The following is a 20,355-nucleotide window of genomic DNA, read 5'->3' as shown; positions in this document are numbered from 1 at the left end:
GGTACCAATGTACCCATTGGCTTGAAATTAGCAAAGCATTAGTTTTATATTTGAAAACTCGTGTTTTGAGTATCTTGTATTAGTTCGTCTTTACTTTTATTATGGTTTTTTTTAATGAAAACACATTTTTTATTAATATGGTTTAAATCTCGAAAAATTGGATCGGAGTATTACTTCTAGAGTGAAAGTTTTTATGAAGTTTTAAATTTATGCATTGATTATTGATTGACATTTTGTTGTGGACGGTGGTGATACACCAGTTGTAAAATCCTGGATCCGCCACTAAATTTGTTATACAATTTTGACTTATGACTTATTTCGAATAATAAGTATAATACTCTCTCATATTATTTTCTTAATATATATTTATTTAACTTATCACCTAATTAACTCATAACTTTTTTTAACTTAATAGTTGCCTTTTTTTTCTCTTGTTGAGATTCAAAGAGTTCCGTAATAATATTGTTTATGGCAAAGAAATCAAGCTGCACGAAAAATGTCTTTTTTTTATATATAAAAAAAAATGGCCCGTGATCACGCATCAACATAAGTAGATCCTAATAATTTTTTTTGTTCCGGTAAATGAATTATTCAGAAAAAAAAGTTATATTTTCAAAAATAAATGTTGATATATAAACCCCAACTCCCTAAAACACATACATAAATTATATTCTCTTACTCATTAATTGTTTCCTTTTTAGTAAGCAATACGTCAATTATATCATATATGCAAATTACTTCCTTGATTGACGAAAGCTACATAAGCAAGTTACGATTTATTTTTTTTTGCATAATTTGAAACTTGGTTTTGCTCAATGAATGAAATTAAATCTATATGATGATACATCTTTCCATGGTTTTGCTCATTATATCATATAGATTGAACTTTGTATATACATCCTTTCAGAGTTGAATTCTCCCAATAAGAACATTATAGTATAATTTATTATTAACTAATATGATATGTCCCAATCATCATATAAATTATAACATACTTTTTTGGATAATATAAAAGTCTTGGTACTAAAAAGGCAAGATCGTGTGTACAATAATATAATTAAATTTAGTATTTTTGTTAGATTTAGTTTATAATCACATAAGTAGGAAGCTATATGCTTTCCTAATGCCTCGTATGGATAAAGGCCAATTTATTATCAATTTTGCTCCTAATTTTAAAATATGATACTTTATTTATGAAAAAATGATACATATCATATAATGTCATATAGAATGTACCGATTAAATTATACTCAATTGTTTTTACATTATTATATCATGACTTCAAAATAATTATTTTGAGTTCATGTGTAATACAAATATTCTCCTTATATCTTTCCTACTTTATCTACAGTTACTGCCAATCTATACAATTATACGAAACATATAGAATATTTGTAGGAAAACTCACATATATGTGGTAAATTTTTCTTTCCTTGCTAGCTATTAAAGGAATCGGAAAACCTTTCAAGTTATTTTGTCAATTTATCTTCCTTTTTTCCTAGTATGACGTTGCGATATTCATTTGAAAATAGCTGATTTAGTACTCTACATAATGTTGCTAGAAGAGAAAAGTTTATAGTTAATATGTCAAACCATTTATTAGATTCTCTAACACTATAGTTCAACCTATCTAATGAAAAAAATATTGGCTTAACCCATTGCATCATTAAGAGATGAGGTTCAAATAAAACGACAATTTGCACTATTACTTGCACTCGTTAATGCAACCATTACCGCTCCCGAATACCGTGGTCTTGCTCAACCCTCTATTTTGTGATATAATATCAATTAACCCATATGATGTCCGTGTACACTTCATTGACTGAATATCGCACATATTATCTAACATAAAAGGTATTCGTGACAATTAATTGTTGTTGAACTTACACTTATAGCTTTTGCAATCCTTATTGTATTATAACTTTGTAAATCTAAAAATCATATCTAAGGAAATTCTACAGATTAAGTTTGGATTTATGAATGTTTTAACTTAAATAGTATGATTAATAGATTGCTTAAATGTATCAATAATATAATCATCTATTTTCTTACATTTGAAATAAACCTACCTTTTTGAACTTATTAATCATTATTAGACCTTAATCGAATTTATTTGAACAAAATTATCCGAATTGATTAAACCTTATTTTATGAGTACGTCGAATTTTATTTTTTACTTATTTTTGCTTAATTGACTTTCACTAGTACAGAAAGGTCGATTTGTCTCGGACCTGGGATCCCTATTTGCATTGGACTTGGGTCCGACGGCTTAGGTCTCGACGTAGATGACCTAAAATTGATCAGCGTCGTATTCGAAAAATGAAGCAGATCTTTTAGCTATCTGTGTCGGACCCTGCCTACATGCATGCGACACATATCACTCATGTGCATCGGACATAGCACTACATGCGACGCACATGAGACTTATCAATGCATAATTCACGCCAGCAGCGCAGCTCACTCATGTGTGTCGCATGTAATGCTATGTGCGACGCACATGAGGATTATCAAGGCATAATTCAAGCAATAATCTAGATTCATCACCAGCATATAATTCACGAAATAACTCATCCACAACGAAACTAAACTGGAAAACAGTGCAAAGCTATATCGCAGCTTAAGTAGAACGAATTATTAACTTCGAACTCACAGTATTACTCGCAGCTTAAGTAAAATCACAATCGAATTTTTGCATTAATATGTAAATATTAGATACAAATAAATTTTTGCATTAATATGTAAATATTAGATACAAACATATGTAAAAAATAAATATACAATATATACAAAACAAATTACATTGTAAATATGAAAAAAGAATGTAAAATAAAAACTGAATCTAATAAAGATTGAATCTAATAAAGCAACGACCGTATTTCGATGTGTTCGAGGGAGACGACTTTGAGAAGAACCAATTCCAGATCTGAAAGTTAAAAAGAAAATTCTAAATCTGAAAATAAACCATAAAAATGACAAAAAGTAAACAAAAAAAATTGGGCTACTCAACACCATTTCTCATTATATCCTTTGCATAATCATGAAGCAAACCCATTGAATTTTTTGGGCTAGCTAGTCGATCTTCTGAGAAACGTCCAGTTCTTGGTGGTGGAAAGACTCATACACTCCAACTGTAACACCCCGACCTCTTATTATCGTTGTTAAGTTAATCAATCGATTATTAGCAGCGGAACCTAGATAGTCGGCGCGTTACCGCCGTACTTTCCATAAGGAAAATCCAAGGCGACATAAAATCATGAACTTAAACATTTTATAACATGAAGCATAATATAGATCCAACATTAGTCTTGATTATAGAAACTTAGTTACTAATCAGAGTTTTGACATAAACTTAAATTAAAACCAAGAGATCTATATAATCTAGATATTAATTGAATCCTCACTGCTACGCCATCCCATTGTCACCATCGGTACCTAAAACATAAAACAAAACGTCGTGAGCCGAGGCTCAGTAACATACTACTCTAACATCGTAAATTCATTTCACATCATTTTAGTTAAAAACAGGGAGGAGAGAATAAGTAAAACCATTTCACAAACATAACATATCAGGTTACATTATCTTCTTTATCATGTTCATCATCATATATCTTTTACTTTGGTAACTTGGCTAGTACATCATAACATAGGGGACGTCTCCCATTACATAACAGTCAGGCGGTCACATCATAGGTGACACTTGCGGTGCCCGTATCATTTAAACAGTCAGGCGGTCACAACATAGGTGCCACTTGCGGTGCCCGTATCATAAACAGTCAGGCGGTCACAACATAGGTGACACTTGCGGTGCCCGTATAAAACAGTCAGGCGGTCACAACATAGGTGACACTTGCGGTGCCCGTATCATACTGCCAAGAACCATCTTTCACTTGAATTTATCATGTTTCATTGGTTTTTAGTGTAACATCATCATCGTGAATAATTATATTCTTTCATTTCATCATGACATCATCATCATCGTTTCATAGCATCATATCATAATAACCATCATAAAACATTTCACTTCCCACAATCCATATATAAAACATAATATTAATCATGATCATAAAACATACTTTGAAGGGGAATGCGGGTGTTAGCAGTAGACGTTACCTGAATTCCGGCCTAATAACCTTGATAGCCGGGGGAGGCTTGTAATATCCTCTATCTTCCTTAATTTATTCAAGAATAATTTTATTAATGAATGTTTCGTTATTTAGCTTTTAAGTCTAAATATTAGTTAGCGCTTATTAAGGTCATAACGGTCATTATAACGTCGTAAAGGTCTCCTTAAAGGTCATTATTTCTTAATCTTTAATAACTTTTTAATTAAGGTGACTCTTTAACAGCTAATTTAATGAAATAACTCATTTAGCTATATTTTAGAATTATCGAAACATTAAAGTTATATTACTACATATTATATAACTTTCGAAAACATAACATTATTCTAGTTCATAGTTAACAACTATTAGTGTCATTAATTAATTAATTAATTTTAAAGTTATAATAGATCCAATAACATTATTTTAATATTATTTAGTCATTTAAAACTAACAAGTCAAGTAACTAATTATTATAAGTGAACTTAAGTACTCATAACTTAAACTCAATTATATCAACAAGCTTAATGAATTATTTTTAATTAGTTTTTAACAACTCAACTAGTTTAGAAATCATGAATTATAACCCAATAATAGATTTTAGTAAATAAGTTAGGTGGTTTATAAAACTAACAAATCAGTCCACTAAAGCTCAATATATTAAAGCAACAAGATTAACTTAAATGATTAAACTAAGTAAATTCAGATTATAAGCCCAACATTATACTTAACTTAATAATTAAACTAACATGACTTAATAAAGCACTAAATCAGCTTTAGTTTAACTCCTTTAGCCCAACAACAATATAATTCAGATTTAAAACTTAAGCTTATTTCTGAGTCCAAGGTTCTAGGCCCAAATAAATTAATAAAGGTTAAGGGTTAAAAACTTGGGCTTGCATTAGTAAATAAAGAAATCGAAATTAAAAATAAAACATCACTCTGCTACTAGGAGCAGGGAGGACGAAAATTCCGGCAGAGTGGGATGTCGGCTCCGGTGGTGCGGCGAGGCGCGGTCAGCGGAAACGACGGCAGCGGGACGTGGTGCTGGCTCGGCGTGCTGCGCGTGCGACGGTGATGGCGCAGGAGAAGAGGACGAGAGAGGCGAAGAGGAGAGAGAGAGAGAACGTGAGGGTGCTGGCACGGCGGTCTCCGACGAGCTGCGCAGGTGGTCGAACGACGGCGAGGTGAAGAGGCGACTAAGCGCGGTGGCCGACGGTGGTCGCTTGGGGGGGGGGTCGAAACAGAGGAGAGAGATTATGAATTTGGGGTTTTCTCTTTTTTTTTTTTGATTTCTTTTAGTTACAATTTTTCCGGCGATTATTGACTAAATTTCTGATTAGAGAGAAGAGATGATGAAGGTTGTTGTTGGTGTGTTCTTGGTATTGAATTCCATGCTATTTATAGGGAAATTTGGAGTTAAAATCAGTGGTTGGGAGGAAGATGGTGAAGTAAATAATCTGATTTTGTTAACTTGAAGAAGCAATGGTGATGGTTGGTATAGATTTGACTGAAGAAGAAGAAGAGAGTTGTGATTGCTGAGTGCAAATGGACATGGGAGTGAGGAGGAAGACACCATTAATGGGGATTGACCATAGCTTCTTTTTTCTTTTCCTTTTTTTTTTCTCAACCAAAAATCAGAAATTTTTCCACACTAACACCTTCAAACGTGGCTTGTAAATTTGGGTGAAATGTTGACATTTTGTACTTTAAGTGAATTATCAACTACATTAGCCTTCTTGTTTAACTCATGAAATTGTAAATTATAAATTATTCGTCATAATTTAAGTTGTGAAATTTTTATGTTAAATTCTATAATCATTTTATTATACGTTGTTTAATTAGTAACGAATAAAATAAAATATATCTAACTACATTATTATGTTAATTATTCACTTAAATATGTTTAAGATTTTAGGATATTACATCCTTACCCCTTTAGAAAAAGTTTCGTCCTCGAAACTTACATAGTATTGTCAAAAGGATAAAATCATGCATACATAAACTTGAACATTCATACATAAGATTTCAGAAGCACATAATTAAACACATCAAAGTCATCTATTCAAACAAGTGAGGGTATTTTGTTTTCATTTGGTCCTCTACTTCCAAGTGGCTTCGGATGACGTGTGATTAGCCCATAAAATCTTAACCATAGGAATTACTTTGCTTCTAAGTCGCTTTTCCCTACGATCAAGAATTTCAATCGGTTTCTCTTCATAAGTCAAATCTTCCTTAGCTGCAAAGGCTCGTGTCTGATCACATGGCTAGGTCTGGTATATACTTTCGAACATCGACACGTGGAAAACATTATGAACTTTATCCAAGTCTGTCGGCAATGCCAAGCGATAAGCTACTTCGTTGACTCGATCCAAAATCTCATATGGACCAATGTACCTCGGACTTAGCTTACCAGTTTGACCAAATCTCATAATACCCTTAGTAGGCGAAATTTTCAAGAAAACATGATACCTACTTCGAACTCCAATGGTCTCCTTCGACGGTCCGCATAACTTTTTTGCCTGTTTTGTGCAGCCTTCATCCTGGCTTGAATTAATCGTACTTTTTCCGTTGTTTCTTGTATCAAGTCAGGTCCAATCATTCGAGCTTCATCGATGTCACTCCAACACAGGGGTGTTCTACATCTTCTTCCATACAGTGCTTCATATGGTGCCATTTGAATGCTAGCTTGATAGTTGTTGTTGTAAGAAAACTCAACCAATGGCAAGTTTTCTCCCAACTTCCTTGAAAATCCAGAATACATGCTCTCAGCATATCTTCGAGGTCTGAATGGTCCTTTCTGTTTGACCATCTGTTGCTGGATGGAAAGCGGTCTAAAATCCAGTCTCGTACCAAGTGCCTTTTGTAATTCCTTCCAAAACTTTGCTTGGAATCTCGAATCACGATCTGACACAATAGAACTTGGTACTCCATGCAATCTGACAATTGTGCTCATATATAACTCAGCTAGCTTATCCAAACTCCAATTATTTCTAATGGCTAAGAAATGTGCGGATTTTGTCAGTCTATCCACAATGACCCATATAGAGTTCATTCCTCGAATGATGGTAGCAACCCCATGATAAAATCCATGAAATTGAATCCCATTTCCATGCAGGAACATCTAATGGTTGCAACAATCCTGCAGGTCTCTGATGTTCGATCTTTATCCTTTGACAAGTCAGACATCTTGACACAAATTCTGCAACTTCTTGCTTCATATTGCTCCACCAGAAGGTCTGCTTTAAATCCTTGTACAATTGTTTCCTCCAGGGTGAACAGAAAAAGGACTGTTGTGAGCTTCTTCCAGAATTCTCTTTTTCAATGCCTCCTTATCTGGAACACATGTTTACCCTGAAATCTCAACGTGCCATCATCTTGGATCACAAATCCCGGTGATTTTCCCTTCTTCACATCACTCTTTATCTTTTGCAACTCCAAGTCTCCATCTTGCGCCTCTTTTATTTCTTCCAATAAAGTCGGCCTCAACTCCAATGCGTACAACTGTGCTTCTATTTTCGGTTGCATGATCTCCACTTTCATCTTCATCAAATCATCATTGATTTCTTTCGGCAAGGTTAAGGTTGTGTTTAGGTAGGATTTGCGGCTTAGAGCATCAGCTACGACATTAGCTTTGCCTGGGTGATATAGGATCTCGACATCATAATCCTTTAGGAGTTCAAGCCATCTACGTTGCCTCAAGTTCAATTCCTTTTGGGTAAAAATGTATTTAAGGCTTTTGTGGTCGGTGAAGATCTTACACGGAACACCATAGAGATAGTGTCTCCATATTTTGAGAGCAAACACAACTGCGGCTAGTTCAAGGTCATGAGTTGGGTAGTTTTGTTCATGAGGCTTGAGTTGACGGGAAGCATATGCTATAACTTTATCATTCTGCATCAACACACAACCTAATCCATGCTTAGAGGCATCGCTATACACAACAAATCCATCAGTTCCAGAAGGGAGAGTAAGAACAGGAGCAGTAGTGAGACGCTTCTTCAACTCTTGAAAAGCTGCTTCACATTCATCACTCCATACAAACTTAACCGTCTTTTCACCAATCGAGTTATAGGCATGGCTATCTTGGAGAAATCTTGGACAAATCTTCTATAATATCCAGCTAAACCCATAAAACTCCGAACTTCAGGAACATTAGTGGGTCTAGGCCATTCCATGATAGCTCTTATCTTTTGTGGATCAACCGAGACTCCAGTATCTGAAATGATGTGCCCTAGAAAGGCAACTTCTTTCAACCAGAACTCACATTTCTTCAACTTTGCATACAACTTCCTTTCTCTCAACACTTCTAACACCTTCCTCAAATGTTCTTCATGCTCAATCAAGTTTCTTGAAAACACCAAGATATCATCGATGAATACAACCACAAACTTATCGAGGTATGATTTAAATACTCGGTTCATCAGATCCATGAAGACAGCAGGGGCATTGGTTAACCCAAATGGCATTACTGTGAATTCATAATGACCATATCGGGTCCTGAAAGCGGTTTTTGAAATATCTTCTGGCTTTATGCGGAGTTGATGATATCCGGATCTTAAATCAATCTTGGAGAAGATAGTTGCACCTCGAAGTTGGTTGAAAAGATCATCAATACGAGGCAATGGATATTATTCTTGATGGTATCTTGTTCAACTCTCGATAATCAATGCATAACCTCATGCTTCCATCTTTCTTCTTGACAAATAGAACTGGTGCACCCCATGGCGACACACTAGGTCGAATATACCCCTTCTCGATAATTCATCTAGTTGTTTTTAGTTCTTGAACTCAGCAGGTGCCATTCGATAAGTGCCTTGGAGATAGGAGCAGATCCAGAACAGGTCAATGCTGAAATCTATTCTCTTTCTGGTGGCATGCCAGGTATCTCTTCCGAAAATACATCAGGGTACTCACAAACTATGGGAATATCGGATAACAAGGGTTCAGGTTTGGTTAGGTCTACCACACTACATAGGTAACCATAATGACCCTTTGAAAGTAACTTGAAGGCTTTCAAGGATGAGATGATTTCAGGTTTGGGTTGGACTTTTCTTCTTCGATAAGAAACCTTACACCCATCTGGCTTCATGAGGGTTATTTCATGGTTAAGGCAATTTATGTCCGCTTTGTACTTCGACAACCAATTCATTCCCATTACTTCACACCAAATCAACGTGTTAATTCAAATTGAATGAGGTCTACTTGAAATTCACATCCTCCTATGAGAATAGGACAATTTCTATACATGACATCACATAAGATGGATTCACCATTAGGGATGGTGACAGACATGGCAGAAATTCAGAGCATGGTTTTGCATTCAAGCTTCTAGAAAATGCAGTAGATATAAACGAATGGGAAGCTCCAGAATCAAAAAGGACATAAGCAGGTACAGAGTTGACAGGAAAAGTACCAGTAATAAGTGTCATCAGCCTCAGCTTCTTCTTTCTGCATCATGAACACTCGTCCGGCTTGTGGAGGTCCACGTGGAGGGTTTTTGTTGGCATTATTACTTGCATTCCTACCATAACCATAGTTCTGAGAATTGTTCCTTTGCACTGGCCCACGGTTATTAGTGTTTTCGTTCTTCCTTTCCAAAGTTGGGCAATTCTTGATCATATGACCCGTCTTACCACACCGATAGCACTGATCGGTTCCTGCTCGACATTCCCTGGCTACATGGCCCAATTTGTAGCATACGTTGCAGCGAGGTTTTTGACCTTGTTTCCTAGAATCCAGTGTTCTGCTTCTTAAAACATTGCTTATTAAACTTCTTGACCTTTACCTTTTCTTTTTCCATTCTCATAAACATCCTTCCACAGCTTCATTTTCCTCTCAACATTGATAGCCCGATCATATAGCTCTTGATAGGACTTACTTATGTTTGCAGCAAGCCTTTCTTGAAGTCCAGATTCAAACCTCCTTCAAATCGATTCATCCTTTGACGATCCGTAGACACCAGATCAGGAGCAAATCGAGCTAACTCATTGAATTTCACAGCATATTCCAGAACTGACATACCCCTTTGCCTCAGATGGATAAACTCATATTCCATCTGGAGTGCAGAGACTGAGGGTAAAACTGGTTTCTCATAGCCTCCTTTAAACCTTCCCATCCAAATCCAGGTTGATTCTGCATCTCTCTAGCAGTCTTCCACCACAGATCAGCTTGCCCTTTTAAGTAGAATACAGCAAAGTTAACTTTCCACTTGTCTGGACACTGGGTGGCATCAAAGAGTTTCTCCATGCCATTCAACCATTCCTCGAACTCGGTGGGGTCAGGTTTTCCATCATAAGTAGGCGGCTTGTGAGCAGAAAACCTTTTGAACATATTGGAGCATTCTTCCTGCTCCGTCTTGGCCCTTGGTCGGTTTCCTTGCAAGAATTCCATCATCAGCTTCATTATATCCACCTGATTTCCGTTAGCATTTTCAGTCGTTTCTTCGAAAACAGGGTCACTTCGCAAGGTATCTAGCCTTTGCCTCATTTCTTCAAGTGTGACTTCAGGCCCATGGGTTCCACTTCCTCCATTAGTAGGTCCACTTCCACTTGTTGCCATGTTCTAAAACATCACATATTCCATGTGCATAACATGTTAACGAGGCATGATTCATCGTAAAAATATATAAAAATATTCCCTTCCCCGATCCTAACACTCACACTCATTTTCATTTTAAAACACTTATTAACTACACCATTTTGTTTCCATATTATTATTATATAAACCCTATACTCATGGTGATGACTCTCGTTTTACTAGATTACTTTACCATTTATTTACTAATTTAAGTAAAACCTTTGAGATTTTACTTGAGGCATCGAGAACCGTTGCTCTGATACCAACCTGTAACGCCCCGACCTCTAATCATCGTGGTTAAGTTAATTAATCGATTATTAGCAGCGGAACCTAGATAGTCGGCGCGTTACCGCCGTACTTTCCATAAGGAAAATACAAGGCAACATAAAATCATAAACTTAAACATTTATAACATGAAGCATAATATAGATCCAACATTAGTCTTGATTAATAGAAACTTAGTTACTAATCAGAGTTTTGACATAAACTTAAATTAAAACCATGAGAGTCTATATAATCTAGATATTAATAAAATCCTCACTGCTACGCCATCCCGTTGTCACTAAAACATAAAACAAAACGTCGTGAGCCGAGGCTCAGTAACATACTACTCTAACATCATAAATTCATTTCACATCATTTTAGTTAAAAACAGGGAGGAGAGAATAAGTAAAACATTTCACAAACATAACATATAGGTTACATTATCTTCTTTATCATGTTCATCATCATATATCTTTTACTTTGGTAACTTGGCTAGTACATCATAACATAGGGGCGTCTCCCATTACATAACAGTCAGGCGGTCACATCATAGGTGACACTTGCGGTGCCCGTATCATTTAAACAGTCAGGCGGTCACAACATAGGTGACACTTGCGGTGCTCGTATCATACTGCCAAGAACCATCTTTCACTTGAATTTATCATGTTTAATTGGTTTTAAGTGTAACATCATCATCGTGAATAATTATATTCTTTCATTTCATCATGACATCATCATCATCGTTTCATAGCATCATATCATAATAACCATCATAAAACATTTCACTTCCCGCAATCCATATATAAAACATAATATTAATCATGATCATAAAACATACTTTGAAGGGGAATGGGTAGTCCCTTGAATTCCTGCTTAATAACCTTGATAGCCGGGGGAGACTTGTAATATCCTCTATCGTCCTTAATCTATTCAAGAATAATTTTATTAATGAATGTTTCGTTATTTAGCTTTTAAGTCTAAATATTAGTTAGCGCTTATTAAGGTCATAACGGTCATTGTAACGTCGTAAAGGTCTCCTTAAAGGTCATTATTTCTTAATCGTTAATAACATTTTAATTAAGGTGACTCTTTAACAACTAATTTAATGAAATAACTCATTTAGCTATATTTTTAGAATTATAGAAACATTAAAAGTAATATTACTACATATTATATAACCTTTCGAAAAATAACATTATTCTAGTTCATAGTTAACAACTACTTAGTCGTCCATTAATTAATTAATTCAGTTTAAAGTTATAATAGATCCAATAACATTATTTTATTAGTCATTTAAAACTAACAAGTCAAGTAACTAATTATTATAAGTGAACTTAAGTACTCATAACTTAAACTCAATTATAACAGCAAGCTTAATGAATTATTTTTAATTAGTTTTTAACAACTCAACTAGTTTAGAAATCATGAATTATAACCCAATAATAGATTTTAGTAAATTAGTTAGGTGGTTTAGAAAAACTAACTAAATCAGTCCACTAAAGGTCAATATATTAACGCAACAAGATTAACTTAAATGATTTAACTAAGTAAATTCAGATTATAAGCCCCAACATTATACTTAACTTAATAAATTAAACTAACATGACTTATTAAAGCACTAAATCAGCTTTAGTTTAACTCCTTTAGCCCAACAACAATATAATTCAGATTTAAAATTTAAGTTTATTTATGAGTCCAAGGTTCTAGGCCCAAATAAATTAATAAATGTTAAGGGTTAAAAACTTGGGCTTGCATTATAAACTAAAGAAATCAGAAATTAACAAAAGTATAATGACATCACCTCTGCTACTAGGAGCAGGGAGGACGAAAATTCCGGCAGGGTGGAATGTCGACTCCGGTGGTCGGCGGCGAGCAGCGGCGGTCAGCAGGAAACGACGGCAGCGTGACGTGGTGGCTGGGTCTCGGCGGTGCTCCGCGTGCGGCAGTGATGCGCGCAGGAGAAGAGGAGCGAGAGAGTGCGAAGAGGAGAGAGAGAGAACGTGAGGGTGCTGGCGCGGCAGTCTCCGACGAGTTGCGCAGGTGGTCGAACGACGGCGAGGTGAAGAGGCGACTGAGCGCGGTGCCGGTGGCGCGCGCGGTGGCCGACGGTGGTCGCTTGGGGGGATCGAAACAGAGGAGAGAGATTATGAATTTGGGGTTTTCTTTTTTTTTTTTTTGATTTCTTTTAGTTACAATTTTTCCGGCGATTATTGACTGAATTTCTGATTAGAGAGAAGAGATGATGAAGGTTGTTGTTGGTGTGTTCTGGGTATTGAATCCATGACTATTTATAGGGAAATTTGGAGTTAAAAACAGTGGTTGGGAGGAAGATGGTGAAGTAAATAATCTGATTTTGTTAACTTGAAGAAGCAATGGTGATGGGTTGGTTATAGATCTTGACTGAAGAAGAAGAAGAGAGTTGTGATTGCATGAGTGCCAAATGGGCATGGTGGAGTGAGGAGGAAGACACCATTAATGGGGGATTGACCATAGCTTCTTTTTTTTTTTTTCCTTTTTATTTTCTCAACCAAAAATCATAAATTTTTTCACACTAACACCTTCAAACGTGGCTTGGTAACATTTTGGGTGAAATGTTGACATTTTGTACTTTAAGTGAATTATCAACTACATTAGTCTTCTTGTTTAACTCATGAAATTGTAAATTATAAATTATCGTTGTAATTTAAGTTGATAAATTTTTATGTTCAAATTCTATAATCATTTTATTATACGTTGTTTAATTAGTGAAACGAATAAAATAAAATATATTCTAACTACATTATTATGTTAATTATTCACTTAAATATGTTTAATATTTTAGGATATTACACCAACAAACAAAAACCCATAATTCAAAGAAATAAAGAACATATCAAGTGAATCAAGGGTAGATTTTGGGGAAAAAATCTATATATGCATGTATGCGGAATTTCTTTTTCATCACCTATATAATTAGGTAAGTTTTATTCTATATATTTTATTCGTTTTAAGACACATTCTTCATTAGATATATCGTTAAGTGTCTTGCAACTAAGGAAAGTTTGTGAATTAAAAAAGTTCAAATCCTTAAAGAAGCCAAACCAAGTAGTTTATAATAAATTAAAATAAAAAATACCTTAATTTGCAATTAAATAAATCGAATGGAGCTTGAGAGACAACTCGTGCAAGGATCTCAATTAGTATCTTGTTATGAAGACATTTTAGTAAAGTTGGCTTTCTGTTAAAAATTCTTTTCATGATTTGAAATGAGGGTTTGTTTACAATATTATTGAACTCAAAAGAAATAAAAGCCGTGTAAGAAATGTTAAAAAAACCGGCCTAACATTTGCCAATATATAAAAATGTGAAGAAAAAGAACTCCCAAATAAAATGTTTACAAAATTTCAAAACGTATATTATATTTTTAAAAATTCAGTCTATAAGTGTCAAACTGGAATTACTACTATAACTCATTGATTCCTATATTGACGAATTGTGATTTGATGGTTGGATGTTGCCTTAATGGGAATGTGTTGTATCATTTTAAGTTAAGTTAGAATTGTATGATATTCAGTAAATATCTACATGTGATTATACTAATTGCCTTAAATAAACCTATAATCAAGTAAATTACATTGGTCGAAAATTACAGTATTAATATCTTTCAAATATATACCTCCTTAAAATCTCACTTGAATAATTCAAATGGGAGATTTTAGTGTACTCCAAATATCCTGCCCTAAACTTTCTGCATTATGCCCAAAATTAGCGTCTAACTTATATAATTGTCTATTATATAATAGATTTTGAGAAGATTTCCTAAGATTGCTCAAATATTAATGAACAGCTTGCAGAAAATGAAAGAAAGATAAAAGAAAGTACTTTCTTGCCGCGAGTTAAACTTAGGTTGATATGGGAATTATCAAATATGTCACTCCTAATAAGAGTTGTGAAAATAGCTTCCTTGACTTGTTATGCAGGCATGTGAAATCACATACACGTAAGCGAAAATGAAAAACTAAAAGTTCTTGATAAAGGTAATCATTTTGACCTGGCCCATCCTGACTCCTTTTTGGGCAAATTTTTTCGGCCCGGCCCGAATTTTTTTTTGCCTTTAGGCGGGTTTTGGGGCAAGCTAAAAACGACTTTTCAGTCTATTTTTTGGCCCAGCCCGTTTTTGGCCCGCAAAAGCCCGCTAATTTAGGCCTGAAATAGCGGGCTTTGAGCACAAAAATTTGACCCGGCCAGCCGATAGGCAAAAATTGTTTGCCTCGACCCGACCCGACCCATGATCACCTGTAGTTCTTGGTGAATTATTGAAGCTATGCAACCTAAACATCACCTCTCCACGTGTAAAAATATTACTTAAAGCCAAAGCTTTTGCTTAGTCAAACAGTATGAAAACAAACATATTTGTGCCACAGAAGCATCATAATTATTCAAATGAGATTACATTAAGAGAAATTGATACTTCCTCTTTTTTTTTTTTTTTACTTACAACATTTTCCATTTTTGCTTTTCCTTTCTCTCTATCTCTCTCTAATCACATGGAGCCCTCATAGATTTATCAAAAAGATGAATTCTTTTGATTGCATGATGGACTCCCCTGAAAACCATTGGCGCGCGCGTAAACGAGGTGCTCTACCTAACTGAGCTATAGCCCTTATGTTTATGCTCCATATTTTAGCATGTAGATAATTTCTTGTCAAGAGAAATATTCCACGATCCAACATCATAGCTCTTATTTGTTTGAAACGATTTTTTTTCTTCGTCTTTGAGCTATATATCCTCGTTTAACTGTAGTCATTGAATTAAAGGAACTTTGATGAATAACTAATTGATTTTATTTCTTTGAGTTCTTCTTTTTCCCCCGGTCTATTAATAACAAAATGGATTTTTCCAATGTATAAAATAAAAATTCCAATGGCTTTTGCTAGGGTATTTTTTTTTTTTTTTGAATATTCAAAAAACAATTAAGAAGGATCCATTTCTTTATACTTGTTCCTGAAGTAGAAAGCATTTCATCAGTCTCTCCACCTCTCTCCTATCCAAATTTTGCATTAAAGTTGATGAAAAAAAGTGTTGCAAGTAAAAAAAAACGGAGGAAGTATAAAAAAGTGAAATACATAATACTCAAATATAATGTGCAAAAACGCTAATAACTTTGCCATGAATATTTTTTGTGATAATCATAAGCATAACACAATTTTCATTCAATTTTGGAGAAGGAGCATTTTGCGAATTATTACGATTGTGAAAATACTCGTATATAAATTTAATTGGATTCCTCTTGCAAATCTTGCATGACCTAACCATTGACATGTTATCGAGACAACACTCTTGCATTCCATCCATAAAATTTTAAAAAGATTTGAAAGTAAAATAAAAAGAATGAATAAAAATAATTTAGAATGAAGATGAATATGAAAGAAGGCTATCGTTTTTTAGGGAAAATGAGAATGAGAAATTGCATTTTAGTTTATAGAGGAAACTAATGAAAGTAATGAAAAATTGTGTTACAATCACGGCGAAAATAATGATGACAAATAATGTTAAACATTGTTACAAAAAACTCTAATGGAATCCCGTGCAAAAATGTTAAGCAATCATGTGAGATATAGTACACTCTTTCATTCACGCAAGCCATGAATAAAGAATTGATCTTCCCATTTGATGTCGCAACAAATTCACCTTCTACAGAAAATTCGATGTTGTTGCAAACCGGAATAATGTTTGACATATTATTTTTTTCTCAAATGATGTATGAAATGGTGTTTAGTGTTTATGAATTTTGATGTTGTAGTGCAATGCACATATGATTAGGGTATTTATAGTGCAAAATCAAATGTTGTTTTTTACTCGATTTTTTGAATTCTTTTTAAATAAAATATCATTAAATCATGAACTTTCATATTAAAGCTTGATTGAATTAATCTCTAAAATCACGTCATCCAATTTAGGAATGATTTTGATTTAGGTGATCAACTTGCACATGATTGAAGATTGTAATTGCTTATTTCCATGTGGAGTTAATCCCTAAAATTACGTATTCCATTAATGACAAAACATAGGCAATTAACATAAATCAGTATGATTGATTGATACATTATTTTCGGATACTATCAATTTAAATTAAGTGATTGATTGACAATTACCATTAACGGAGGCAATAATTAAGATTGATTGATAATTTAAATTAATTGCCATGTTTAGTTGGTTAGTAAAATTTCCGAACATAACCAATATGGCAATTAAAAATTTCGGCCAAATGTATTTCAATGTGAGATTTTAATTACGTAATTGTAACCATAATTAGTGTCAATCACATTAATATATCAATGGGATATTTGATTTTCGGAAATCTCATATGATATCATAATATTAATTGCCTAACTTAAAAAATCAATCAACATAAATCACGATTTCTTTTGCATTTTTCATATAATTTTCGGCCATAATATTGTGAATTGCCACGTGGACACCCGAATCAAGAGTTTTAGTTTGTGAAGCTCTAGAATTGCTCGGTGATTGTGAGCTTACCACGTAGGATTTAGGATTTTACTTTAGATAATAGTGTAGAATAATAAGATAGAAAGGAAAACGAAAATGAAAAGAGATAACACTACCAACAACTAACAAGGTGGGCAAGCCGGAAAATATTTATTCTAAGTATATATTTAATAGGATAAATATAGTTTTTCTTTATGATGGGATATTGCAAATATAGTTGAAAAGTATTTAGCCACTAGTTTAAATATTACTTAATTAACAAATTAGACAGGTAAAAGAAAATGGAAAACCAAAGATCCTTGGGTTTAATGGTATGCCTTCCTATCTCTCACATGGAAGACCAAAGTTCCAATCTTGATGGAAGCATAATTTCAATGTTGTGGGGGGGTGGGGGGTGGGAAGGGGGGGAGGGTTAGGGCTTATTGGACCTTTGGGTGAGTGATACCTATGAAGGGCTCAAGGGTCAAGGGTTGTTGACCGATTTAATAACCAGGTTAGGTTCGACTTAAGGGGGTTTAACACATTTACCGGTGAACTAAGGTGTAGCTAATTATAAATAGGGTATTTACAGAATTTTTATTATTTGCGATATCTTTTTGTGACTAAAATTTCATATTGGAAATTTCTCCATAAATTTACACTTAATTATTGTTCCATCTATTATTCTCATTGGCTTTTTCGAAAGTCAAAAATCACAAACTATGACCATAAACCATCACTAGGGATGACAATTGGGCGGGGCATGTGTGGAGGATAGTACCTCCATAAAATCACCCATTACGGGGGAAAATTCCAGACACACATTAGGCACATATTTAAACCCATCCCCGCCGCATCACCTATACCCGCGTCATACCCACTTCGTTCCCGCCCCGCCACCCGCATGAGTATCCGTACCCACTTCTTACCCTCTTCATACCCACATATTTATATTTTTACAAGATAAAATTATTAAAAATATAAGTCTATAAGTAGAATTTTAATAATTAATATATGGGGCGGGCACAGATATGGCGGGCGGGGATGGGGTGAATATTGCATAAAATCCACACAATCTCCACTATCCATTGCGGGTATAATTTTAATTTTCATCTCCACCCCACCCTGCCAAACCTAGACCCATCCCCGCCCCACTTAGACGGGGATGGGGCAGGTCTCCTACTTGACCCATCTCACTGCCATTACTAGTAAATAAGAAAAAAAATACTAAATAATATAAGATGTTAGTTGTTAGATTTTTATCTTATAAAGTCTCCATTTTTTTTTTTTTTTTTTTTTTTTGAATAGTTATAAAGTCTCCATAGTGCTCACGAAAGCACGTAAATTAGGTGCTCCTCTCTTTTTTGCATATTTTGTATTCCGCTCATTTGAGCAAAAATATGTCATAGCGTGAAAAAAAAATATGCTTAGGAGCACATAATTCTAGGTGCTCACGAGAGCATCCGAAAATTTACCTTTTATTATTAATATATAGTTACTTGCTATGTAAATGGTCAAATGTGTATGTAGAGACCATACAAATAAAAATAGCAAATTAATGAACAAGTTTTTGAAGGACACCGGCAAAAACTATGCTCTCTACTCTAGTTTTAGGAGAATATTTTGATCGATCAATTATATAATTGGCATCACACATATTCCTATCTAACAAATTTAACAATGTCCTACTTCTTTAATGGGTCTCGTGGGGTAGGATTTGTGGTAAATAGTGCGCAAAGTTTTAAAAAAGTGATCGTAATATATGTATCAAACAGCATAACCAGGAGGTGAAAACGTCAAAACGTTATAGCACTATAGCAGCAATGAGTTACTGAACAAGTTTTCGTACAATCTCTCAATTCTAACAGTGAGCTTAGCTCAGGATTTCAGAACTTACATTTCTTTAATCATTTATCTCTTGATTAATTCTATGGCTATATATATACATATACAGTAAGTGAATCTCACATTTCCACCCACAACCACTCTATAAATAGAGCTACAATCTCTCTAATAATCATTCAAAAAACTTGTCTATCTAATCTTTCTCTGAATTATCTCTATTTCTCTCTCTATTGTGGTTTCTCTTCTTCTCTCTAATATTCTCAGTATTCTAACAGTGAGCTTAGCTCTGCATCACTTCCCCTGCCTGCACTCCTTCGTGCTGCCACGCCGTCGCCCCTGCCTGCACTCCTTCGTGCTGCCACGCCGTCGCGGTCACCTCCTCTTGTGGGAGTTCCTTTCCTCTTTAGTCCTTCGTAGGCTCACTTAAACTTTATTATTTGAGCTAAATCTCTAAATCAGTAAATTGAGTAGACAAAATAAATAAATTGGTTAAACATGTACTCCATGTTGTCTCAAATATTTCGATATTTCTATTTTTTTGTTTAGCTTATAACTAAAATATATTATAAAACACATTATCCATTGAATATAAATTATGAGGCCTATGACTTGTAATGTTTTAAATTAATGATGTTTAATTAATTATCTTATATTTTATCATTTATTAACAACTCATTTCATGTTTACCTATTATAATTCAAACGTGCATCCATGCAAAGTAAGTAATCACTTTGGATTATTAATTTATATCCTAGCTAGCTAGTGAGAAGTTTCAGTTTAATAATCAACTAACTATGGGCTCTTATACTAAAAAAAGTTTATATAATTAACTTATAATTTTAATTTGATGAAAATGCTGTTTACTTATACTCTTATATCAACTCCTTAATCAATTTACGATTATTGTGCAATATAGGCAATACTTAGTCTTAAGATTTTTCTTATGAAAGAATCATTCGTATACATTTTCCATGTAATTCATATATTTGTAGTTGATAATTTTTTTTATATATATTTAGGAATAAAATTTCAAGAGCTTTACCTGATTCAAATGGCAAGTCCAATTAACATCATCTCCTTATCTCTTGCTACATTTACC

Source organism: Beta vulgaris, chromosome 4, assembly GCF_026745355.1.
Source record: "Beta vulgaris subsp. vulgaris cultivar EL10 chromosome 4, EL10.2, whole genome shotgun sequence".
Lineage (NCBI taxonomy): Eukaryota > Viridiplantae > Streptophyta > Magnoliopsida > Caryophyllales > Amaranthaceae > Beta > Beta vulgaris.
This window is presented reverse-complemented; position numbering follows the sequence as displayed.